This window comes from Amblyomma mixtum, chromosome 2, assembly GCF_055824585.1.
Source record: "Amblyomma mixtum isolate Tamu chromosome 2, ASM5582458v1, whole genome shotgun sequence".
Taxonomy (NCBI): Eukaryota; Metazoa; Arthropoda; class Arachnida; order Ixodida; family Ixodidae; genus Amblyomma; species Amblyomma mixtum.
Window position 1 is genome coordinate 213,865,413 of NC_143013.1, and position 27,251 is coordinate 213,892,663.

General features: G+C 44.9%; 2 long non-coding RNA genes across 2 annotated transcripts; both read right to left on the reverse strand.

Annotated features, from left to right (window-relative positions):
- Positions 1–954: 954 nt before the first annotated feature.
- On the reverse strand, positions 955–6,803 carry LOC149362509 (uncharacterized). Its single transcript, XR_016289015.1, has 3 exons — positions 6,598–6,803; positions 2,178–2,269; positions 955–1,073 (listed from the first exon to the last, which is right to left on the reverse strand). It is a non-coding gene; the product is annotated as an uncharacterized LOC149362509 (long non-coding RNA).
- Positions 6,804–14,871: 8,068 nt separating this feature from the next.
- On the reverse strand, positions 14,872–20,985 carry LOC149362510 (uncharacterized). Its single transcript, XR_016289014.1, has 3 exons — positions 20,755–20,985; positions 16,095–16,186; positions 14,872–14,995 (listed from the first exon to the last, which is right to left on the reverse strand). It is a non-coding gene; the product is annotated as an uncharacterized LOC149362510 (long non-coding RNA).
- Between the last annotated feature and the right edge of the window lie 6,266 nt (positions 20,986–27,251).

A 27,251-nucleotide genomic window follows, 5' to 3' on the forward strand; every position in this document is an offset into this window, starting at 1 on the left:
ATTACTGGACAGACAGGGACCTCTGCGTCCGGTAGAGCACTGAACTCGAAATTTCGAGGTCGTGGGTTCGGATCCCACCGGCCGCATGTTCTTGTTTTCCTTCTGCATTCTAATCAATTATCATTAAATAATTAACATCTTTATCTCCCAATTAAGAACACCACCAATTAAATAACAAAAAGCATCCCCTGTGCTCCTTGCTTTCGGTGCCTGTTGGTTTTCTTCATGTATGTTATTAATTACTAGATAAGTTAAGTACAAAAAAAGCGCTAAACACTTGTAGTTGTAGCTTATTCTAGTCGGGAGAAATCTCAGTAGTTGGTAAAAAGCTTTCCATGCACAGATTTTCCAAAGTTTTAGAGAAAACAAAAAAGTTAGGAAGAACTGAAAATAACCGAACACACTCTACATTAATAATAAATTAGTTCTGTAAATTTTTGGGCATCTCTGCTAATACATTTTTGGTTTCTGCAGCCGAAATTGGCAAAAACAGGAGCGCGCGTAAGTGTCGCAGTACATGCCTTCGCAATCGAGCGTCCTTGTTCATTAAAATATTTTTCTTTAGAAGCATAATGGACAATACCTACTTATCGCTCATCAGCCGATTACGTATAAAACTATGCGTTAAATGAATGAGGTCGACTAGTCATGATCTTATGTGATATAAGCCGCCTCTGGACATCTCTGTCCGCACAACCTCAGTACAGATAATAACCGCTTTTTTTTTGCATATTTCACGTAGTAATAAACCCGTATTATGCTAATTATCTGCAGAGCTGTGTAATTTTGGGACACTTCGACTGAGCGCTGTCAAAGTGATACTAATTCATTGATTATACTTGGTGAAGCTTAAATTTGCGCAGTTTGGCATTCCGATAGGCAGCATTCCCAAAGTGCTTAGTGGAACACTGTGATCGCCACGCAGCGTATAACAGAAGCAGTGCCACGAAAGCGTTTTTTTTCATTTTTTATTGGCATTCATAAGCCAGGATGACTTCGGCTTTTTTTTTCTTCTGCCCTGGCCGCCTGGCTTTGAAGCCAACCTGAAGCATCCATGGCTCAAGCGTTGCGCTCTGGAATATAAGAAAAGGAAGGCACTGTCACATAAACTGGGGCTCGAGCTTTTACTATATACGGTATCAGCCTGATATACGCGCCACCCCGACTAGTTATAGGCGTGCATAAGTACCGAGAGCTTATTCCTCTATATACCAGAACACAAACTAGAGTTGGCGCATATAACGTGCATTCCTGAGTTGGGTGTCGGAACATTTGTGCAAGACTAGATGGAAATGAGCGAAAGCCAAATACAGACACACAAAAAACGCTAGTATATACGAAGTTGCAGGTCTAAGACGCTTTCCATCAGCCGAAGTTAGGAAATAGTTCACAGTACACAAGTTTCGGCGTTAGGTATCACGCCGACATTTCTCATTTGAACTACCTCTTTACTCGATCCTCGACTCTCCCAAGCTGTAACTTCAAGTGATTCCAGGCGAACTATTTAACTGCATTCAAGTAGTAGAAATCTACAGGCACTCTGACACTGAGTTTACGCAAGTCTGGCTTAGAGTAGCATAATCAGCATGGTATGATAAAAGCAAACATTATCAATACCTTCTGCAAAGTATTCTATCGTAGAAGTAAGAATAGACACAGCGTAGCGAGCGTTTCTCGACATCATTTAATCTCCTTATAGGCAGTGGAATTGCTCAGGATTGCGCACAGCTAAACGAAGAGTGCTGGCACTACAACTTAATGGCCGGCAGTTGAGCATTATTTAGAGTGGCACCTTTTCAGTTTATTCGCCTTTATTGCTTGGTATCTCTATGATTATGATCATACGTTTTCATTAGACAGAATATATGATCCGCGTCAGTACTCATAAGTTTTTCTATAACCGCATACGGCTGTCTCCAGTGATTTGCTCTGGACGTTATATGCTTCAGAGTATGGCGACGAGTGGGCGTAGGATTAAGAGAGATAAAACAGACGTGAAATCTTATCGGGGAAGACAGATTCCATTGCGATGCAGTCGGCAAAATGACAATTCACTGCAGATAACGAAAGAATTCCTTCATATCACGCATCAAGCAATGCGCAGCTATGCGTTCAGAAATATGGGCTTGCTAACAGTACGAACGCGCTAACGTCAGAAGCAAATACTGCATACGCACCTGCCATTGGGCAGCACCTTACTTCTTGCACCTGTCGCAGCCGCAACTGCTGGTGGAGCACTTGCACTGTGTGGTGCACGTGCACTTGGGATCTGCGAGAAGAGCAAATGAAAAAAAAAACATGATTAAGTAACGCACTTCCGGGGTCCGTTGAACAATCAGACAAAGACGTTTCAAGAAAAGCCAGCTCACAAGGAATGCACGAGGGGTGATTGGTATTCTGAGCATTGGTTGTATTTCACCTGCCGGAAAACTATGATTATAGTTAGTGAACAAGTGGCAAAAACAAGATACTTAGTGGCAGTAGACGCTATAGATAAAGTTGGAACGTTGGTGCATTTTTATCCCGAAATGCTTAGTGGGGACGGTGCAGGGAAGCTGCTTCTACAGCGAGTTTCACGACAGCGTGGTCCCTGTAATTAGCACCACAAGAGTGCCCGTTCACTTGACTTTGGCGAATGAGATTTGTAGCTTTTCCGATGACCTGCTCTTGTGCGCTGATCAAGTAAGGAGTAGTCGAGAATTAGGAAAGAATTCTGCGAGCTTGCGATGACCGGGGAATTTTGCAACGTAAAACGGAAATTCTAGAAGCTTGAAAAAAAAAAAGATATGTGTGCGAATACTTGCGCTACTCGCGCCTTGTCAATCACCATCTGAAGCATCTATGCTTCATTAATGAGCAGAATTTAGCGAACAAGGTGGTCTCGCTTGACGCCACTTTGTTCAGCAATACTGCGCACCATCAGGAAACATACTTTTTCTACTCTCTGACGGAATTCGATATTAGTATCGTCCCTAGAAATCACCGAAGCAAAAAGTAAGCAACCTCATGCTAGTGAAATGCAAGGTGCTAGGGGTTTGCGAATATCCAAATTTTTCGAACTGCGGATCGAATTATCTCTTATTTGATTCGCTGAACGAATCAAACAGTGCGTGCTCAAAATTATTCGAAACGAATGGAGTATATTCTCTAGCGTTTTAATACTTTTCGAGTGATTGAAAACGGTGTAGTTTTCTTCGACGATCTTTTCAATATATATAGGGCTTACTCGGACGCCGCATAGCATGCTGTCCCGATTGTTCTGAGCGGAATTTTGACTCTCATACAACGCTCATACAAGGCTCCAAGTTTGGAAGACAGGGCAGGGCTGAGGAAGGTTTAGTGTACTTGCCTTGACGTCCGAACTAGGAGGCCATTGTTAACATGCTTTCAATCCTTTAATCTAGTGAGATGTGGTAGTGGTTTATTCGCTGTTATCATTAATGTAGCAAAAACTAATTGTCATATATGTGTTACATGACGGTCATACGGCTGTCTGTTATATTGATTTTGTGCTGCGTATCTCTAATGCAGGCCATTGTTGCCTCTTCCGACACCGAAGGCTGAATTCCTTAAGTTTCAGCGCACTACCGCCTGGCCGCCGCTAACACTTCACTTTGAACTCTAATAACCATTTTGTAGGAATATTAGCTACTTGTGCGAATATTCGTAAAAATATTCGATTCCCATTCGATTTGGTTTCCAGCTGCAATATTCGTAATCAGTTCGGTAGAAAAAATACACTATTCGTGATCGATTCGATTTGGAAAAAGTACTATTAGCACACACCTAGTTGGCGCATGATGCCAAAACTGGCCGTTCGGGAATTGGACAGGGCGTTCTACAAGACGAGGACTACGTTCTATTCACCTGCACTAGGAAGCTTGCCATAATGCAGTAAGTTCACAAAGGATATCTCCTGGTATCTGCTCGAGTCGGCCATCCTATCTAGCGCGCCTTTGCTGCCCCTTGCCCTCTGATTAGCCTCATTGTTATAGGAACGAACACGAAAACAACGATACCAGGTCAGGTGCCTCGCTAGGCGCGCTATCGGCGAACGCGATAAGGACCGTTCCAGGTATCCTAGCACTCCCGACCCGTCTCGCGGCCGGCGGTGCAGTGGACGCAAGCAAGCCACACCACGGGTTCATGAATAAGAGACAGCAGTTGGGGCGTGCTAACTCTGAACCCTCAGTCGCTGCACCGAAGATGATCTGTGAGCTGCGCGCGCAAGCACAGTGTGACATGGTCCTGGGCTCGAAAATATCCAAGACATCTACATCGCAAACAGCTAGTCTAAACCACCGGGGGAACTCCCGGAACCATCGCTAACAGTGGGTGTGCCAGGAAGACGACACGAATGCAATGAAGAGAATGCTAGCTCTAGCTGCAGCTCAGTGCAATTGTTATACAACTGACCGTGCTCCGCAGCTCACTTCAACAAGTTGCACGTGCAGTTCTCTGGTAATCACAAGGAGCTGTTAAAGCAGCAAAAATGGTGTTTACCCTGGATACCCTGTGTGTTGCGCCGCGACTTAGAAGCGGATATCATTCACCTGCGGTGGGTATGTTCAGAACTGAAGCTAATAGGATCTGGCAACTGCCAGCACTGTAGAGTCAGCAGCTTGACAGCGTGGTATTTTTGCCAAAGGACTCCACTTTCACTTATTTTTCAGTTATGTATTGGGCAAATCTGTGCCTGAAGTACATTTTTTCCACTTACGCCTTGAGGCAATAGTAACGTAAATACAAAGGGAAGTTAAGTCTTTACTTCTGCTGCATTCGACAAATTGCATTCGGATGCATTTCTTTCGTGCGTTGTCTGATAGCCGAGCTCTGTTTGTTCGTTGATATTTTTTTTTGCACCATGCACGGCTGCTCGTATCCTGAAGAACTCTCAGCCCCTTTGTTGATTACATGTGTCGAAAGGTTTATTTCATAAACTACCTCTTTCCTTGCAGACAATTCAAAGGTCCAGTGTAGTACCAGCACAGTCCAGGTGCCAAGGAAACGAAATAGCCGCGCTTTTATGAAGAGGCATAGAAGCGATCGTTTAGTGCATGACGTTGGGTGGGGCTCATACGGCGCTTAACCCCTCGGGAGCTTAATATACATCTCAAAGTGCATCGTTGGGAATGCAAAGTAAATCTAATTAAGTAAATATCGCCGCTGGGCAAGATTCAGGCAAGACATGAATGTCGCGCAAGACATCTCCATACTATGGCGCTGTTTAGTTTTGCTGCATTCCTGCGAGCGTGAACGAATACAGACTCCTGCCGGAAGTGTACAATGGCATAAAAATAAAAAAAAGAAACAGTCGTTGCGTCTTGAGTACACCTTCTGAGTTCCATTTTAAGAGCATAGGCATTAACAGGTAATTTTTTTTTCGTGAAGTTCATATGTTTATGGCGGAAGTGTTATGGAGAATAAAAGTCGCGATAAGCGGTGTCCCTCCGCTGGCTCGGACCGCTATGTTGAAGAATAAACGAACACGACGCGTGATACAATTCAACAGGGCATACAGAATCCGCTAAAGAAAAAAAAAACGGGTGGCGCACACCATAAGTTAACACGAAGACCAAGAACCACAACCTAAGCATTACAGGCCTTTCGTTGGGGCGCGAGTAACCATGTTCACTGCACCAGGTATGCCAGCTGCGACATATATGCAGCTAGGTTGTCTGTCTCGAATAGCAAACGGATAACGAGGTGGTCACGTCACCTGTCCACTCGAATAATTCGATTTATTGTGCACACGCTCATACGTCACGGCACGGTGATAACGGTCTAGAATATCCGCGTTGCTATGGCAGCGCGATATAGGCGGCCGCTGCGGTTTTATGTTTTTTTTTCTTTCCTTCTTATGGCAACACCACGTCCTGTGACTAATCGAGTGCGCTTGCTTTGCTGTACACCAGTTCACAGGCAAAAACACAGGCTGTTATTGGGCTCCCAGATGCAGCGGTAAGCCGACGCTGTAAGCAACACGGCTGGAAATATACTACTCTGGTTTACGAAAAGAGCGCTACACAACGCCTATTATCAGCGCTTATTCGCTAACGTGCGAGTCGAGAGACAGCGGTCAAGCTTTGACAGCCGGCGTCTAATTATCGAACACGCCCCGATCGAGGCATCTGCCCTGCTCAGAATTGTATCTTGCGTTGCTGTTTAGTACAGACCTCCGTACACTTAATGCAGTGGAGGTACGGCGCTCTTACTGGCGAAAACAATAACACGCTCCCTATTGCAATTACGCCAGGGGTACTGAAAGAAACGCCGAATTTTCTAAACCATGATAGCCAGCTCCGTTACTCTTTGGCGACCGCTTGGCGCCTTGCCTCTTTTGTACCGCATGAAAGTTACTAAACGTCATAAACACGAAATTATTGTCATGAACAGTAAGCAATAAATTCGACTACGCGTATAGCGGGCACTGATTTTAAAGCTTGAAATTAAAATGCAGTCCTGCTTACAGAGGATGACTACGATAACATCACAATTATAACCTGCAAAACATCACACGATGCGTGAATTCGGTTACAGTTGGGACTTATGCAAAGAGAAATAACGGAAAAATTTAGCACAGAACACTCAGCTTACCTCCACATTTGCATGCCTTGTCCATGATGCTTCAATGAAAATTTTTTCACACTTTTTCTCTTCTCTCCGCGTATTTTGCGAAACTGACTGTTTAACGGTGTTGAATAGTCGCGCGGAATCTTTTATAGCCATTTTGCGCCGATGAGTGGGGCTGTGTGCAAAAGCTACCCGATTGGCTCTGGCCTTGATGCGTGCCGTGAGCATCGGCAACGTACCGCGTGCAAACACAGCAGCCAATGGCATCGCACGCTGAGGGCAAAGGTGCAGCACGGCGCTGTGCGTAAGCCGTAGACTGCGAAAGGAGTAAGTAAAGCTATTGTCCCGTAGAGATTGTATTCGGCTTATCAAGTACCACTGCTCGTCACCAGGCGTCGCCACTATTCAGACGCCCGTTCACTCCTTTCGTCACTGAAGCTTCCCTGCGCTTTCCCGCGCTGGCGGCTCTAAATGTGCGTAGGCGCCGATTATACATACAAAATGTTTAAGTGGTTTCAGGTACCAGAGGAAGAGCGTTTTTGTGGAAACGCACAGCTTTTGTTAGCCTTTGCTGCCTTCGCTGCCTATACATGGTAAACATCGCTAGGTTTACGCATAGTTTAAGAATCAATTTGACATGATGAAGCAGGTACTTATGTGCTTGTCCTCTCACGGAATCAGTAAAGAGCCATCTTCTGTAAGTGCAGCCTTGCCAATATATACGGATTTCCGCGGTCACCTACAATGAACCAAGACTCTGAATGGGCCCGGCTTCTTTGATGTAGTGGCTCGTTTTCTAGGCTGAGTTTTGGAATTGTGATGAAGGCAGTTTTAGTGCTTTCTGGGAATTGAAATGTATGGAAGTGATTAATAGCCTACAGAGGACCACATTGGTAAGATGGATTCGAATAAACCCTTACAACAAACGATTGCAATTTCACAACACGGGAGTGAAGCTTGTATTCTGTGAAGTTGTGTCTAATTTGTTAATCACTAAAAAAAAGCTAAGAGATTTCCTCAATGCGTGATTGGTATTTAATAATTCGCGACTGGGAAACATAGCTTAGAGACCGAACACTGTAGTTAATCCCATACTGCTGAGACTAGCCAGAAAAACGAGTCGTTAGTACACCACATCATAAATCCGTAACGCTTTTCTCCAAAAATATCTCGTATATTTTACTCCAAAACTTTGCTGATATTTAGAAACTGCCTTTTTTCAAGTTAGTAAAAGGAATATTGATGTGCACGGAGATAAAGAAAAATTGTATAGGGAGAAGTACAATGTTAAACGCTGTGGCCTAGGGGTTGCGGCGTTGGGCTGCGGAGCCCAAAGTTGAGGCAGAGAATTTTGCTCACGGTAGGCCACTTCCACGGAGGTGAAAGCCGATGACGTACTTGTGGTCTGGAAGTAAGTGCACAAGAGGCCTGCTCAAGGAAGTCGATGCGAAGAAATCAGCTCTTTCATTCATTTTCATTTTGCTATGGCGGTTCCTACAGAAGCCTGACCTGACGAACGTACCAGGACACGTGACCAAAAAAATGAAAGAGACAAATCTGCCTGGTCTGAAGAAGTCAGGGTTGTGCACTCTGAAAGGGTATGAGACACAATAATGAAGTTCCATTGCTGTGTACATAACATAACCATGGCCTTCTAGAAATACCGTCATGAAAATTGGGGTGTAACCTGACAACCGAAGAGAGGAAACCCAGTTGGTTGGTAACAACTTTATTCATAGTCCTGCAGAGCTTTCGCCGACGGGGCCTTAGGTCTCCCACGTGGGGACGTCGAGGCGCTGCCTCGCCGTCGCCTCGCGGGCCTGCTGGACGGCCCAGAGTTGGTCCCCGAGGCTGGGGCTGCGCAAGGCAGCGGCCAACCGCGGCGGGAGGGTTCCGGAATTAGCACCGTGAAGGTTTTTGTTGCAGTCCCAGAGCATGTGAGTTAAAGTGGCTACATTGGCGTTGCAGACCTTGCATATATTTGTCGGGTATGTACCGGGGTAAAGCCTGTGGTATAGTTCCGGGTTGGGGTACGTGAGCGTCTGCAGTTGTCTGAGGGTCACCGCGTGCGCCCTGTCCAGCTTGTCGCTGGGCGGAGGGAAGGTTCGGCGGGCCAGGCAGAGGGCCCAGTCATGCTGGGATTTTTCTTCCATTGTGCACGACCAGTAGCAATAACGCTGTGCGATGGGTATTGTCTTAAGTGGTCCTGTAAGATTCTATAGTCAAGGTAGGCATAGGAAGTGACTCTTCATGGTTCAAGGCTACACTACCAAAAAAACAAGCTAAATTGAAATGAAGAGGCGGTTGAAGGGACGAGGGAGCGAATGTCTAAACCCGCCACCGCGAGAGAAGCGTGGTTTTCCGATATGAAGCCTTTGTAACCGGAAAAATAAATCTAGAGGAGAAACAGTAAGGGTTTGCGCTCGAGGCAAGAAAATAATTTTATAATTTTAAGAAGACAGGAATCGTAAGAATTACTGAAGCCGTATTTCTAACGAAGCACCACGAACCTCATATTAAGGAAGATTATTCACCAAAAAGCTAGGCGAACCGAGGCATAACCTGAAGGGCTGCTTCTCGACAAGTAGGAAAGAGCCAAGCTTGTAAGCAGGGCACCTTGAAAAAAAGACGCAGCAAAACTGAAAGACGAGGCGGACGGAAAGTTTACAGATGAGGACAAGCGAGTCTCCTCGCATGCCAGATCTTTTGTGGCTGACATAACGCTCCTAAGCCGAAGGCGTGTTCCCTTGTAAGCGAGATATGCTGTATATGAAGTCACGAGTTCAAAGACGGAGCGTAGAAACGCTCCGAAACATTTCAGGGAATCAACCTGAGCGATCGGCTCTCTGCGGTGCGAGCGAGGTATGGACACTGAATGGGCAGCAGAGGAAGCAAGGATCGAACACTTGCTGACAATCAGTGAGAAGGAAAGGGAATCAAGTCCGATCTCTAATTCGGGAAGGTGCTATCGCAGAGAATGGTGCCGTGAATGGATGTAAGCGGACGAGGAAAAGAAAGCCATGTCGTCAGCGTACACATATACTTCATCCCAGTAGTTCCCTGTAGCACTACCAGGGCGGCTTTGAGTTCACAGGCAACGTTCTGACGCTGTGGAACGCAGTGCCAGCACAGAATAGGCCTAGGGGCATATGGGATAGCGTGCTCTAAAGTGCGAATGTTCCATGCGCTATTTCATATCAAACTTTTCAAAAAAAAAAAAAGCGAACCTTTAACTTTTAATTAAAGTGCTCTCTCTATCTCTCTGTTTTTCCTTCGAACCTTCAATTACATTCGTGCTACGCATGCTATTTCGCGGATTTATCGTTCGTGACTCTTGCGTGCTATAAAATATCTTTTACAAAACGGCGGCGCCCTTCGAAGCAGGCCCTATCGCCTCGGACTGAATTCGTTGGTGTTGCTGCCGTTTTCAGTGCGTTCATTGTAGGGATGCAAAACTATCGATAGTACTGTCGATACTATCGATAGTTGAGTCACTACCGAACTGTCGATGGTATAGAGAACTATCGATAGTACTTTTGGTAGCGCGATCTCGATAGTACTATCGGAAGTTAGTGCTTTCGGTAGTAGTATCCATAGTACTATCGATAGTGCCTTCGATCGTTCTGTCGATAGCCGTATCGATACTACTTGCTATACATAGTTCGATAGATTCTACAAAATAAACCACACGCACCCACTGCAACCTAAACTTCGTTTCCTGAGTGTGTGGCATGGAGGTGATGGTATGAGTAACTGACAGGACTCGCCCGTTTTTGCAGTGTACGCGTCACCGAGCTTTGCAGATGTTCCTTACGTTAAGTTACTGAATAAAGTGTTAGTGTCGCGAATGTCTTAGTTGCGAAGCATGTGTGCGAAAAGCATTTCTGCAGCGGTTACGTCAGCAAGACGACGTCGGCAGTGCGCGATGGTGTCGTGTTTGCCAGCACAAGTTGTTGTGCTGTTTGTTCCTTCATCGGGTGCAGTCCCAGCTATTATTTCGAACTGTTCCGGAGCACGTTAAAGAACCACAGCTGGTTCTTTAACGTTAAGCCTGATAAGACCTGTACAACATGAACTGGCGGGCGAGTTGGTCTGACATATCTAGTGAAGCAGCGCTACGGCACAGAGCCAAAGGGGAAAAAGCTGTGTTCGTCCTTTTCTCCCCTTTGGCTCTGTGTCGTAGCGCTGCTTCACTAGATAAGATAGAGATACTCGTAAGACCGTCAAACCAATGAGGTATCGCAAATGTTTTGGCTATGGCGCTGGCCAACAAACGCACAATATAAATAGGGTTACTATCGATAGTCTTTGTATCGATAGCGGTACTATCGGTAGTAATACTATCGATAGTAATACTATCGATTCTACTATCAATAATACTATCAACAGTCTATCGATAGTAGACTATCGATACTATCGATAGTGAATTTCCCGATAGTTTTGCATCGCTAGTTCACTGGTCAGAAATGGGGTATCGAGACTTCGCGTCGTCTCATCTCACCTACAAAAAAGCATAAGAGCACTAAATTTGCTTCATTTTTTTTTATTTAGAGTTGTGAGTCGGCCGCTTCTAGCCCTAAAAAGGAGCTTCGGTTTGTTGCAAAAAATGCTCCACTAGTCTGGCCTTAACTTCGCGTCTCTGTTTAGATACCTTTAACTAAAAGTGCGAATGTGACCTGTGGCATAACGCCCCACAAAATACTTGCGTTTAGCATACGTAAGCGGAGCTCAGGCCTCTCCACATTCACCCGCCGCGGTGGCTCAGTCGTTAAGGCGCTCGGCTACAGAGCCGGAGTACGCGGGTTCGAACCCGACCGCGGCACAGGGCGCCCGTGTGCAGTGCGAGGTCAGTGGACGTTAAAGATACCCAGGTGGTCTAAATTATTCTGAAGACCTCCACTACGGCACCTCTTCCTCTCTTTCTTCTTTCACTCCCACCTTCCTCCCTTCCCTTACGGCGCTGTTCAGGTGTCCGCCGAGATATGTGCTACAGATACTGCGCCATTTGTTTTCCTCAAAAACCAATTTACCAATTTACATATGTAAGCGTGCATACGTTTATGGCACGTAGACAGCTTCGATTTATACCCTTTGCTAATCATGTCTATGTACGCCGCGAGCAGACAACACGGAGACGACTATGTGCGAATGAACGCGTTAAACGCGCTCTCTTGATTCGCTGACTAGGCATCTCCCTTTGGTATTGCTGCAGGTTAGTTATGAGATAGAATATAGAGGTAGACATTATCACTGAGCGATATCGAAGGCAGGAAAACATTGAATTGGGGAGAGGACAGTGCACAACATTGAACAACGCCTGTAGACTGCTTGTACCTGCGATAAGAGAGGCCGCCTTAAAAACAAAAGATTTCTAGAAAGAAATTCCAGAATCCAGGAAACAAGATAGCATGGAATGTGAAAGTTCAACAAACAAGAGACTGAGAGCCTGTGAACGTCGCTAAAATTACCTGAGATTTAATCTCTCTAGACCGCCCAGTGAGGTTAATTCTGCACTCCAAACCAAAACATTATTCTGGCCAGGATTCATGTAATGAAATCGGCCTAATTTTGTCATGAAGATGCTCAAATTTTTTATTTTATATGACCAGCAGAAGTTTTGCAAGCTCCCAGGAACTGGGGATCCAAGAATACCGCAGGGAGCAGTTGACTTTATTGAGAAACTTCTGTGGAGAAATTTGAAATAAAACTTTTAAGCTGCCGGAAGTGGTGGCGTCGGGATCAGTAGACATGGAGCGGGTATCTGAAACAACTGTCAGCTCTGGCATTGTCACCTAGACAAAATCAGATGCCACAGCTGGGTACGGGAAAAGCCACGCTCAAGCCTAGGAAAAACGAGTTTATAGGCTGCGACCAATTTCGTCCAATGAATCCGCCGCCTCGCTTGGGCTGCATACCACTGACCTTGTCCATACTGCCTGCTGACACCTGCTGCCCGTCCCGACGAGGATAATAGTGCTGGCACCACGTATATCCCACTTGGTTAATATAGCCAGAGCAGGCCACAAGTGACAACACGCTCTTTCTTCTCTTCCTGGCGTCATCAGGCATGACGATATCTCTGGTACCACTGATACCTAGTAATTTATGTTCTCAGTTGTCTTTTGCAGACAAAAAATAAGGCATTGCGCAAGGGCACCACAATGTCAGGACGTTGTGAGTACAATGTGCGATCATCTGAAAGGTCACATTTGTTGAAGAACTAAGGTGCCATTTGTGAAATGATGTACCACAAATTTTGTCTGTATACTTTTACGGTTGGACTTCTTATTTTCCTTTTAAGCAACCCACCCGTGTCTACATGCACCAGCATATGCGCGGTGTTGTATTGCAATTACGAGGGAGAAAGAGCATCATGAATTGTGCCTAGTACTGCGAGCTTGCACTCGAAAAAAGAAAAAAATAGGCGAAGCTTCCCTTTACTTACTATGTGGCTGCAAACGCGAAAGTCTGCAATGAAGAGTCGCCGTTAATCGCAGTGTCCCATAACGAATTCTCACGGAGCATACAGCCGTTTTTTGGCTAAGAAATTAAAAAAAAATGCTGAGTCTAGTTAGACTGGGTGACCCGGGGCATTGTTCTACTTCTCATAATACAACCTGAAAACTAAAAAAAAGGAGGACTGAGGTAGCAAGGTAAAAGTTGCAGGTTATGGGTTCCGATATAAATGTCGTTGTTGCTCTTAGGGCACACTACAAGGTGAACCGAGCCTTGCAGAAGGGTCTCATTAGACGGGCTATATCTACCTTCCACTTTAGGCAACATTTTTTGAATGATTACGAAAATTAATGAAATGAAGAAAACATGGACGGAATACGAAGAAATAATAACAATGTTTTTGTAATATTAATCCAAATACTTCGTTGTTATGTGCTCTCTGCAGTTTTGCGCAATTTTACTTCCTTTTCAGTGAATGATATCAGCATGAATTTGTTCTCGTACAGGGGAGAAGGCTACGTAAAATACAATGCAAACTACTGGCGATCAGACTGTCTATATTAAGTCAAAACCTCCAAAGTTAGCAGAAAATGTTCTTTTCCTCTAATTTGTACAATTTAAAAAAAAAGGTCAACAGAATATTGAAACCGTCCGAAATAATTAAGAACACTATACTATAGGTATAATTGCAGTCTAAAAATTTTGGGACACGTCCGCACATGATATTTCATGTCACCTAAAATCAAATTCGGTAAAAGCTGTAGTATGCGTAAAAAGGGTCTGTTTAGAGGACCTCTGTCTACTACATGAGCAATATTATGCAACACAGAAATTGGCATCATATTTCCTGATCCGTGAAAAATATGTCGATGAATGTTTTATTACCTACTGGACAGACTAGGGACCTCCGTGTCCGGTAGAGCACTGAACTCGAAATTTCGATTTCGTGGGTTCAGATACCTCCGGCGGCATGTTGTTTTTTCTTCTGCGATATAATCAATTATCGTTAAATAATTAACATCTTTATCTCCCAATGATGAACGGCACCAGGTAAACAACAGAAAAAGCATTCCCTGTGCTCCTTGGTTTCGGTGCCTGGTGGCTTTCTTTATCTATGCTATTAATTACTAGATGAGTTACGTAGATGTAAGTGCTAGACATTTGCGGTTGTAGCATATCCTTTTAGGAAGAAATCTCAGTAGATGGTAAAAAGCTTTCCATGCACATATTTTTCAATGCTTTAGAGAAAACAAAAAAATTAGAAAGCATTGGAAGTAACAGAACACTCTACATTAATAATAAACTCGTTCTGTAAATTTTTGAGCATGTCTGCTAATACATTTTCCGTTTCTGCAACTAAAATTCGCAAAAACAGGAGCGCGCGTAAGAGTCGAAGTCCATGCCTTATCAATTCAGCATTTTTGTTCATTAAAACATTTTTCTGTAGTAGCATAATGGACGATACCTACTTATACCTCATCAGGCGATGACATATAAAACTATTCGCGCTAAATCAAAGATGTCGACTAGTCATTCATTGCATGAACTTATCTGATATAACCCGCCTCTCGATATATCTGCTTGCACAACTTCATTACAAACAATAGCGGCGTTGTTTTGCACGTGTCATGTATTAATAAACCCCGTATTATGCTAAGTATCTGCACAGCAGTACAATTATGGTGCACTTCGTCTGGGAGCTGTCAACGCTATACTGATTACTTGATTATACTTAGTGAATACGGAAATTTGCGCAGTTTGGCATTCCGATAGGCCGAATTCTCAAAATGTTTAGCGGAGCACTGTGATCACCACACAGCGTATAACAGGAGCAGTGCCACGAAAGCATTTTTCTAATTTTTTATTGGCATTCATGAGCCAGGATGACTTTGGCTTTTTTTTTCTTCTGTCGTGGCCGCCTGGCGTTGAAGCCAACCTGAAGCATCCATGGCTCAAGCGTTGTGCTCTGGAACATAAGAAAAAGAAGGCACTCTTACATGAACTGCGGCTGGAGCTTTTACTATATACGGTATCAGCCTGACATACGCGCCACCCCGCCTAATTTAGGCCTGCATAAATACCGAGGGCTTATTCGTGTACGCACAAGAGCACGAACTAGAGTTGGCAGTGAATTCCTGAGTTGGGTATCGGAACATTTGTGCAAGACTAGATGCAAATTAGTGAAAGCCAAACACAGACACACAAAAAACGCTGGTATGTACGAAGTTGCAGGTCTACGAAGCTTTCCATTAGCCGAAGTTACGAAATAGTACACAGTACACAAGTTTCGGCGCTAGGTATCACGCCGAAATTTCTCATTTGAACTACCTCGTTACTCGATCCTCGACTTTCCCAAGCTGTAACTTCAAGCGATTAGAATTCGAGGCGAATTATTTAACTGCCTTCACGTAGTAGAAATCTACAGGCACTCTGACACTGAGTATACGCAAGTTTAGTTTAGAGTAGCATAATCAGCATGGTACGATAAAAGCAAACATTATCAATACCTTCTGCAAAGTATTCTATAGTAGAAGTAAGAATAGACACAGCGTAGCGAGCGTTTCTCGACATCATTTAATCTCCTTATAGGCAGTGGAACTGCTCAGGATTGCGCACAGCTAAACGAAGAGTGCTGGCACTACGACGTAATGGCCGGCAGCTCAGGAATATTTAGAGCGGCACCTTTTCAGTTTATTTGCCTTTATTAATGGGTATCTCTATGATTATGATCATACGTTTTTATTAGACAGAATACATGATCCGCGTCACTACTCGTAAGGTTTTTTATAACCGCATACGGCTGTTTCCAGTGACCTGCCCTGGACATTAGCTTCAGAGTAAGGCGACCGAGTAGGCGTAGGATTAAGAGAGGTAAAACATACGAGAAGTCTTATCAGGGTAGTCAGATTCCATCGGCATGCAGTCGGCTAAATGACAATTCATTGCAGATAACGAAACAATTACGTCCAATCACGTATCAAGCAATGCGCAGCTATGCGTTCAGTAATGTCCGCTTGCTAATAGTACGAAGGCGCTTACGTCAGAAGCAAATACTGTATACGCACCTGCCATTGTGCAGAGCCTTACTTCTTGCACCTGTCGCAGCCACAACTGCTGGTGGAGCACTTGCACTGTGTGGTGCACGTGCACTTGGGATCTGGGAGAAGAGCAAATGAAAAAAAAAAACATGATTAAGTAACGCACTTCCGGGGCCCGTTGAACAATCAGATAAAGACGTTTGAAGAAAAGCCAGCTCACAAGGAATGAACGGGGGGTGATTGGTATTCTGAGCATTGGTTGTATTTGACCTGCCGGCAAGCTACGATTATAGTTAGTGAACAAGTGGAAAGAACAAGATCCTTAGTGGCAGTAGGCGCTCTAGATAAAGTTGGAACGTTGGTGCATTTTTATCTCTAAATGCTGGTTGGAGACGCTGCAGGGAAGCTGCTTCTACGGCGAGTTTCACGACAGCATTGTCCCTTTAAAAAATAGAAAAATAGCGCCTGTTTACTTTTTTTTTTGGCGAATAAGATTCATAGCTTTTCCCATGATCTGCTCTTGTGCGCAGATCAAGTAAGGAGTCGTCATGAACTGGAAATCGATTGTTAGAGCTTGCGACGACAGGTGAATTCCGCAACGTAAAACGGAAATGATAGAAGCTTGAAATAAAAAAAAGGTATATATGCGAATACTTGTGCTACTCGCGCGTTTTCCACCTCCCACTGAAGCATCCATGCTTCATTAAGGAGCAGAATTTACCGGCCAAGGTGGTCTCACTTGACACCACTTTATTCAGCGATACTGCGCACCATCAGGAAACATACCCGGTCTACTCTCTGACGGAATTCGATATTAGTATCGTCCCCAGAAATCACCGAAGCAAAAAGTAAGCAACCTCATGCTAGTGAAATGCAATGTGCTAGGGGTTTGCGAATATCCGAATTTTTCGAACCGCGGATCAAATTATCTCTTATTTGATTCGCTGAACGAATCAAACAGTGCGTGCTCAAAATTATTCGAAACGAATGGAGTATATTCTCTAGCGTTCTGATACTTTTCGAGTGATTCGAAATGGTGTAGTTTTCTTCGACGAACTTTTCAATATATATAGGGCGTACTCGAACGCCGCATAGCATGCTGTCGCGATTGTTCTGAGCGGAATTTTCACTCTCATACAACGCTCATACAGGGCTCCTAGTTTGGAAGACAGGGCCGGGTTGAAGCATGTTTAGTGTACTTGCTTTGATGTCCGAACTAGGAGGCCATTGCTAATATGCTTTCAACCCTTTAATCTAGTGAGATGTGGTAGTGGTTTATTCGCTGTTATCATTAATATAGCAAAAGCTAATTGTCATATATGTGTTGCATGACGGTCATACGGCTTTCTGTTATACAGATTTTGTGCTGCGTATCTCTAAATGCAGGCCACTGTTGCCTCTTGCGTCACCTAAGGCTGAATTCCTTAAGTTCCAGCGCTCTACCGCAGTCCCGCCACTAACACTTCACTTTGAGCTCTAATTACCGTTTGGTACGAATATTAGCTACTTGTGCGAATATCCGTGAAAATATTAGATTCCCATTCGATTTGGTTTCCAGCTGCAATATTCGTAATCAGTTCGGTAGAAAAAATACACTATTCGCATTCGATTTGGTTTCGAAAAAAGTACCATTCGCACACCGCTAGTTGGCGCATGATGCGAAAACGGGCCGTTCGGTAATTGGACAGGGCGTTCTACAAGACGAGGACTACGTTCTATTCACCTGCACTACGAAGCTTGCCATAATGCAGTAAGTCCACAAAGGATATCTCCTGGTATTTGCTCGCACCGGCCATCCTATCTTAACTCGCCTTTGCTGCCCCTTGCCCTCTGATTAGCCTCGTTGTTATAGGAACGAACAGGAAAACAACGATGGCTTGTCCCAGGTCAGGTGCCTCGCTAGGCGCCTTATCGGTGAACGCGATAAGGACTGTTCCACGAATCGTATCACGCTCGGCGCGTCTCGCGGCCGGCGTTGCAGTAGACGCACTCAAGCCATACCACGGGTTCGTGAATAAGAGATAGCACTTGAGGCGTGCTAACTCTGAACCCTCAGTCGCGGCCCCGGAGAGATCTGTGAGCTGCGCGCGCAAGCACAGAGTGACATGGTCCTGGGCTCGAAAATCTCCAGGACATCTACATCGCAAGCAGCTTGTCTAAACACCGAGGGAACTGCCGGAGCCGTCGCTAACAGTGGGTCTGCCAGGAAGATGACTCGAATGCAATGAAGAGAATGCTAGCTATAGCTGCAGCGCAGTGTCATTGTTATACAACTGACCGTGCTCCACAGCTCACTTCGACAAGTTGCATGTGCAGTTCTCTGGTAATCACAAGGTGCTGCTAAATCAGCAAAAATGGTGTTTACTATGGATACCCTGTGTGTTTAGCAGCGACTTAGAAGCGGATATCATTCACCTGCGGTGGGTATCTTCAGAGCTGAAGCTAATAGGATCTCGAAACTGCCGGTATTGTAGAGTCGTCAGCTTGAATACGTGGTATTTTTGTCAAAGGACTCCAATGCAACTTTTTTTTAGCTATGTATTGGCAAATCGGTGCCTGGAGTACATTTTTTCCGCTTATGCCTTGAGGCAATATTAACGTAAATAGAAAGGAAAATTAAGCCTTTACTTCGGAAGCATTCGACAAATTGCCTTTATTATTCCTTTTGTGCGTTGTCTGATAGCCGAGCTCTGTTTGTCCATTGATAATTTTTTTTATGGCACCATGCACGGCTACTCATATCCTTAAGAATTCTCAGCCCCTTTGTGGATTACATGCATCGAATAGACTATTTCATGGACTACGTGTTTCCGTGCAAATAATTCAAGGATCGAGTTTACATCAAGCCCAGACCAGGTGCCAAGCAAACTAAATAGCGCCGTTTTTATGAAGAGGCATAGAAGCGGTTGTTCAGTGCATGTCGTGGGGTGGGTATCATACGGCGCTTCACACCGCGGCAGCTCAATGTACTCTCAAAGTGCATCGTTGGGCATGCAAGGTCAGTCTAAGTAAATGTCGCCCCAAGGCCAAATTTGGACAAGACGTGGACGTCGCGCAAGACATCTCCATGCTAGGTCGCTGTTTCGTTTCGCTGGCTTCCTGCGAGAGTGAAGGAATAAAGACTCCTGCCGGAAGTGTAGAATGGGAAAAAAAAAACATTTGTTGGGTCTTTAGTAGACCTTCTGTGCTCGATTTTAAGTGCACAGGCATTAAACGGTAATTTTTTTTTTCGTGAAGTTCGCATGTTTATGGTGCAAGTGTTAGGGGAAATACAGGGCGCGCCAAGCGGCGTCCCTCCGCGGGCTCAGACAGCTCAGTTGAAGAATAAACGAAGACGACGCGTGATACGATTCAACGGGGCATACGGAATCCGCTAAAAAAGAAACGGGTGGCGCACACCATAAATTAACACGAAGACCAAGAACCCCAACCTAATAATTACAGGTCTTTCCTTATGGCGCGAGTAACCTTGTTCACTTCACCAGGTATGCGAGCTGGGACATATATGCAGCTAGGTTGCCTGTGTCGAATAACAAACCGATAACGAGGTGGTCACGTCACCTGCCCACTCCAACAATTCGATTTATTGTGCGCACACTCATACGTCACGGCACGGTGATAACGGTCTAGAATATCCGCGTTGCTATGACAGCGCGATATAGGCTGCCGCTGCGGTTTCATGTTTTTTTTTCTTTCCTTCTTATGGCAACACCACCTCCTGTGACTAATCGAGTGCGCTTGCTTTGCCGTACATCAGTTCACAGGCAAACACACAGGCTGTTATTGGGTTTTCAGATGCAGCGGTGAGCCGACGCTGTAAGCAACACGGCTGGAAATATACTATTCTGGTGCAAGAAAAGAGCGCTACACAGCGCGTGTTATCGGTGCTTATTCGCTAACGTGCGAGTCGACTGGAAATATACTATTCTGGTGCAAGAAAAGAGCGCTACACAGCGCGTGTTATCGGTGCTTATTCGCTAACGTGCGAATCGACTGGAAATATACTATTCTGGTGCAAGAAAAGAGCGCTACACAGCGCGTGTTATCGGTGCTTATTCGCTAACGTGCGAGTCGACTGGAAATATACTATTCTGGTGTGAGAAAAGAGTGCTACACAACGCCTGTCATCTGCGGTTATTCGCTAACGTGCTGGTCAGGAGACCGTGGTCGAGATTTGACAGCCGGCGTCTAATCATTCAACACGCCCCGATCGAGGTATCTGCCCTGCTCAGAATTGGATCTTGCGTTGCTGTTTAGTACAGACCTCCGTACACTTAATGCAGTGGAGGTACAGAGCTCTTACTGGAGAAAACAATAACACGCTCCCTATTGTAATTACGCCAGGGGTACTGAAATAAACGCCGAATTTTCTAAACCGTGAGAGCCAGCTGCGTTACTCTTTGGCGACCGCTTGTCTGCTTGCCTCTTTTTTACCGCATAGAAAGTTACTGAACGTCAAAAAACACGAAATAATTGGCATGAACAATAAGCAATAAGTCCAACTAGGCGTAGAGCCGGCACTAATTTTAAAGCTAGAAATTAAAATGCACTCTTTCTTACTGAGGATGAGCACGACAACATCACAATTATAGCTTGTAAAACATCACACGATGCATGGATTCGGTAACAGTGGCGGCTTATGCAAAAACAAATAAAGGAAAAATTGAGCACAGAACACTCGGCTTACCTCCACATTTGCATGCCTTGTCCATGATGCTTCGATGAATATTTTTTCACACTTTCTCTCTTCTCTACGCGTATTTTGCTAAACTGACTGTTTAACGGTGTTGAATAGTCGCGCGGAATCTTTTATAGCCATTTTGCGCCTATGAGTGGGGCTGTGTGCAAAAGCTACCCGATTGGCTCTGGCCTTGATGTGTGCCGTGAGCATCGGCAGTGTACCGCGTGCAAACACAGCAGCCAATGGCATCGCAAGCTGTGGACAAAGGTACAGTACGTCGCTGTGCGTAAGCCGTAGACTGCGAAAAGTGTAAGTGAAGCTATTGTCCCGTAGCGCATTGTATTCGGCTTATCAAGTACCACTGCTCGTCACCAGTCGTCGCCACTATTCAGACGCCGGCTGACTCCTTTCTTCACTGAAGCTTCCCTGCGCTTTCCCGCCCTGGCGGCTCAAAGTGTACGTAGGCGCCGATTATATATACAAAGGGTTTAGGGGGTTTCAGATACCAGAGGAAGAGCGTTTTTGTGGCAACGCACTGCTTTTGTTAGCCTTTGCTGCCTTCGCTGCCTATACAGAGTAAACATCGCTGGGTTTTCGCATAGCTTAAGAATCACTTTGACATAATGAAGCAGGTACTTATGTGCTTGTCCTGTCACGGAGTCAGTAAAGAGCCATCTTCTGTCAGTGCAGCCTCGCCAATTTATGCTGCTTTCCGCGGTCATCTACAATGAACCAAGACTCTTAATGGTCTCGGCACGAAGTACGCCCTTCTTCGATACAGTGGCTCATTTTCTAGGCGGAGTTTTGGAATTGTGATGTCGGCAATTTTAGTGCTTTCTGGGAAATAAAATGTATGGAAGTGATCAATAGGGTACAGAGCGCCACACTGGTAAGATGCTTTCAAATAAATCCTTCTAAGAAACGATTTTCCATAACACGAGAGTGAAGCTTGTATTCTGTGAAGTTGTGAGTTATTTGTTAATTGCTAAAAAAAGCAAACGCCAAGAGATTTGCTCAAAGCGTGATTGGTATTGAAGAACACGTGAGTGAGAAACGTAGCTCAGAGATAGAGCACTGCAGTTAATCCCATACTGCTGAGACTAGCCAGAAAAACGAGTCGTTAGTACACCAAATAATAAATCCGTAACGCTTTTCTCATAACATATCTCGTATATATTGCCGCAAGACTTCGCTGATTTTTATTAACTGCTTTTTTTCAATTTATTAAAAGGAATATTCATGCCCACGGAGATAAACAACAATTGTATAGGGGGAGGTATAATCAAACGCTGTGGCCTAGGGGTGACGGGCTGCGGAGCCCAAAGTTGAGGTAGAGAATTTCGGTCACGGCAGTTCACCTCGATGGAGTTGAAATGCGAAGACGTACTTTGTGTTCTGTTGTGTTAGTGCTATACGTCAAATACTGCGAGTTGATCAAAATTAGTGCAGCGCTCTCTACTCCATTCTCCAAAGATGGGCATGTCTTGGACGTCAGACACCGCATGCTAAAAATTGACAAGCGGAAGTTGTAGAGCATCTACAGCGCATTCAAACAAGGGAATGTTCAGGAACATTCCGCTTTCTAACAAGGGCCCCAGGAACTAAAATAAAAGTCACGAGGATAAAGCGTGCTCTGATAACAACTGCGGCAGCTGTGTTATTGCTCTTCTAAGTGCGGAGACAGAATAAAACATTAAGTGGAATGCGTATACCTGCCCAGGACATTTTTGCCGGTAGCAGTTACGCAGGACTGCTGTGAGTCATTCGCTGAGTGAGGAAAAAACTAGATGGATGTTCTGCACGGATAAGAAGCCTTGTAGTTCGCAATACCTGTTTTCCGCGATAAACGTGAGACAGATAGCGGTATCTCCCCACACTGTAGCAACAACACCAAGCTTTTTGACCGTCGACATTTTGCACTCCCCACACATTGCTTATCGCTTTGCAAACGTTCGCGCTGTGTCGGTAAAAAGCGCAGGCAGGAAAAAATAAGAGGAAAACAGAATAAAGCTGCACCACATTGGGCTTTTTAAAAATATCTCGCGCGGCGCTCTTGAATTGCTAATTTGAAATTGTGGCTTTTAAATAAAAATTCTTAGTAACTCTTCATCGGCTGCTCGGATGCGACGTATTTAAATAGTTTTGTTCTTGCCTTCGTCGCTGTCTCGGTCCCCGGAGCAGCGGCGTAAAAAGAAATATTTTTCAGGGGCTGTTATATGCCCCTGTTAAAAAAAACAAACAATGAGCCTACGCCCAAACAGAATCTTAGCCATATTTATGCTTCAATAAAGCCGAAGGGTTGGTTTTTTTATTCACTCTAATATCCGCATAAAAATACGAGTGTACGGAGGACTTTCAGGACTTGATTCGTAAAGAACATTAATTTTTTTCACAGAAAAAGCACTCGAACGGAAAATAGCGGCTATGTGCCATATTTTCACAAAATATGGTTTGGTTTTGGGGGGTTTAACGTCCCAAAGCGACTAAGGCTATGAGAGACGCCGTAGTGAAGGGCTCCGGAAATTTCGACCACCTGGGGTTCTTTAACGTGCACTGACATCGCACAGTACACGGGCCTCTAGAATTTCTCCTCCAAAGAAATTCCAGCCGCCGCGGCCGGGTTTCACAAAATATACAAAAACACAGAAGCTTCTACTCTACAAAAAAGTCAGTAAATGCGAACAAATGACATTTTTGAAAACTTCTAACCCATTCATATGAAACTGCGCCTGTCGCAGAGACGCTTTAAAAAAATTCACTTTTTATTTTAGGGATAGTTTACGATCATTTGACGACAATTCAAGGGATGAATAATTAGGTTGACGTGAAAAAGGCACGTTTAATTGAGTGAACAGTCTATACAATTAAAAGGAGGGCGGTACGTCGTGCGATGACGAAGAAGACTGACTCTTTTCTGCAATAACTTCTGCTTCCTATTATAGAGCTGAGTCGAAGTACATATCTTTTCGGTAACAAGCCGACACTGTTTTTATTTTCGTTTTTACATTGTAATATATCGGTGCGGTGTGTACAGAGCATGGGCGAAAAAAAGGGCAGAAAGGAGGGAGGTTGGGGGATATGCAGTGGTCAGAAAAGTTCGGGGGTTGTTCTGACACCGAAACACCCTACCCTGGCTACGCCCCTGCCCCAGAGATACAGCAGCACCCGTATCATTATTTAGCTAGACTGATGATTCGCGGTTATTAGGCTGAAGACCCAATAGAACACCCCCCGATGCTATGCGCTCAGTAGTGCGACACTTGCGTGGCGGCAGCTCTCTGGTTCAGCACCGGATTAGGCATGTCAGATGCGAAAGGAAATAAGTAGGCGATACCTCCTTGCCTGAAGACTTATACATTGTAGGTACGAATTGCGCACAAAAGACACACACAGGAAAACACACGAGAGAGACTGAAAGAGCGCAAACTATCAACTGGTGTTTATTAGATTCAGTGCCGCTCTATAGGCAGTGTGCACACGTGCCTACAAAGAGGGGAAGGAGAGGATAAGGAGGCAAATCAAACCCTGCGCGACAAACCATCAGAAACGCTGCAAAAAATTCCTTTCCGCGTTGTACAGTGAAACGGATGTGTCACTCACACAGTTATCACCTCTTGCCTTGATATGATATGCCTCTAGAAGTTCACGGGAAACTTTGTCCTTGCTCTTGCCCAGAATTCTGATACTTTTTAGCAGTGGCTCACAACCGTTGCATGCAATGCAATGAGCAGGCAAATTAGCTCCTTCATTGTTCCTAATTGAACGCTGATGCTCCCCTGCGCGTTCATTCACGCAGCGTCCTGTCTGGCCCACATACACGCGACCACACTTGAGCGGGATGAGATACACAACGCCCGTGGCGCATTTCACAAATTGTGCCGCATGCTTTATCTCGCATGCTCTTCATCGAGCGCCTTCCGCGCTGATCCTTGGGCACAACCCGGCGAGCTTGCGTGGCGCCGAAAACACCACAGGGACGCCATGCCTATTCGCCACTTTTTTTTATGTTGTGGGCCACCTTGTGTATATACGGGACGACCGTAGTCTTTCTTCGTGGTAATCGCTCCTCGTTGTTGGCGCGGTTTCCTTTTTTTACCTTCCGAAGAAGGTTCTCGGCCACAGCTGAGATGACCTCGCAGGGGAAGCCGGCTGAAAGCAGCCTTTTTATCTGATTATGGAAGCTAGTGTGCATTGCATGCGGGCATGACTTCGTCAGAGAAGATCCCAGGCACGAGCTAACAATAGCACTCTTGACTATCTTCGAATGGGCAGAGTCATAGGGAAGAAGCCCTTTCTGCGCTCGCGGTGCGTAGTGCCAGCAGACGTGATGCAAACCTAGCTCTAGGTTGATATCTAAAAATTGCAGCGAACCATGGGTCGGAAGTTCGTACGTAAAACTCAAACCCTTCCCATAGCGTTTAAAAAGAGTTAAAATGCTATCCACTGAATTAGTGGGGGTCAAAGTTTTTTGTTTAGATAAAACAATTAGAAAATCGTCAACATATCTAAAAGCCTTAAGAACACCCTGGTTAGTAAACTCATGATTCAGGGATCGGTCAATAGCGGCTAAAAATATATTGCAAAGGGTCGGTGCGACGCAGGATCCAATGCAAATGCCTTGTCGTTGAATGTAAAAGTCATCATTAAAAGAAATAAAAGTAGCTTGCAAATAAAATTCTAGCAAGGAAATGAAGCTGTCTGCTGGCACACCGGCTGAGTTTCGAAAACTTACTTCACCATTCCTTTCGATACACTCTCTGACGGCAACAAACAACTCATCATGAGGCACGGAATAAAACAAATCCTCCACATCTACAGAGAATGCGTAGCCAATAGGTGCGTTGGATTTCAAGAAACTGACAACATCACCGGAGGTCTTTGTGGCGAATGGGTCCTCTACTTGTAACCCACTCAGATGCTTCTGCAAATACTGGCTAATGAGGAACTGCCACGAACCTTTCTCACTAACGATTGTTCTGAACGGCACTGAGTCCTTGTGGGTCTTTGCGGTGAAGAAAAACGATAGCGCTCTCTTTCTACGGCACTGAATCTAATAAACACCAGTTGATAGTTTGCGCTCTTTCAGTCTCTCTCGTGTGTTTTCCTGTGTGTGTCTTTTGTGCGAAATTCGTACCTACAACAGTATGCACCAACTCGCCCAACAAGAAGTTCTTCTTAACTTATAGATTGCACAGCGTGATGGTGAACGACCGTTCGCTTTAAGTTTCTCGGCCTTTTTAAAGAAGTGGGGTAGTAAGCTACTGGTACTGTACCTGTAGATGACTCAGTCAGGACTGAGTTTCACCACCTAAACATCAGTAGCAAAGAAAGTGCAGAGGAAGGCAGGGAACGGACATTCAGATAGAGCAGAGAGAGACAGGCTACTGGACCAGGTTCAAATGGACACTGAAAAAGAGTCCACCCCTGTTTTGTTCTCAGTGGAAATCAATTCCGTGGATCTTTCTGGCTATGTTGACGCTGTTCGACAACAAATGACGAATTTATTTGCGAGAAAATTGGATTTAAAAACGGAACATTTTTATCTGGACACTGAACTAAAACTCATGATATGAAGAGAGAAGAGAGCTTGGCAACACCAATTTGGTGTTAATGGCCTTTTATGCAACACACAGACACGCACGTGCGCGCGCACACACACCTGGACATGGACACTGTATATGGCCACTTTGGTTCCCGAGCAAAACTGTCCAATGTGAGTCGTGTAGGAAAATACAAAAATGCAATGATTAAGGTCGGTTTTGTGCATACTGGTGGCGTTTGAAGCTGACATCAGACCTGATTTTGGGAGCTACGGTGATATGCGTGAGGAAAGTCCCATCGGAATGAAAAGAGAAAGAAAAATATGATTTGGCAGAGCTTCCTCGATGCAACCTCACATTTATGTGAGGCTTTTGTAGAAGTTGAATCCTTTGAAGTCCAGCAGCTGTACGCTCGATGGAGCTTAATTCTAGTTTAATTTCCCTGACACGTATGCAGAAACAGCCTCAAGAAAAAGCCATCATGCGTTGGGTCATGGGCTTCAGAAAAATACGATTAGGGCCTGATTTCGAATACAGGAAAATAACGCCCAGTTTTTACCCACCAGATTTCGAACCCATGCATCCGAAGGCAGCATAGTGTTAAATGGCAGCATGTGACAGCAAATAGGATGCAGACTGATCCATGGGCCCCTGTCTGCAGTTGCAGAAATTCTTGGAGGCCTCGTATCTTTGCAACTCCGGGGCACTGAGGTTGCATTGCGGTTGACGACGTGACGCAGACCTTCAGACTCGAACAGACCAAACCCTTGCATGCACGACTATACTACAAACGGAGTTTTTTAAAAAAAATCATAGTAAGCAAAAAAAAAATGCTGGGAGATGATGGACGTTTGTTTTTGTGTTTGGGACAATCGAGAACCAGAAAAGTCATGCTGCGCAGAAGGAGCTCTCAAACTTTATTCAGTGAGATTGGATTTAGTGGCTCACAATTGACTCGGACTT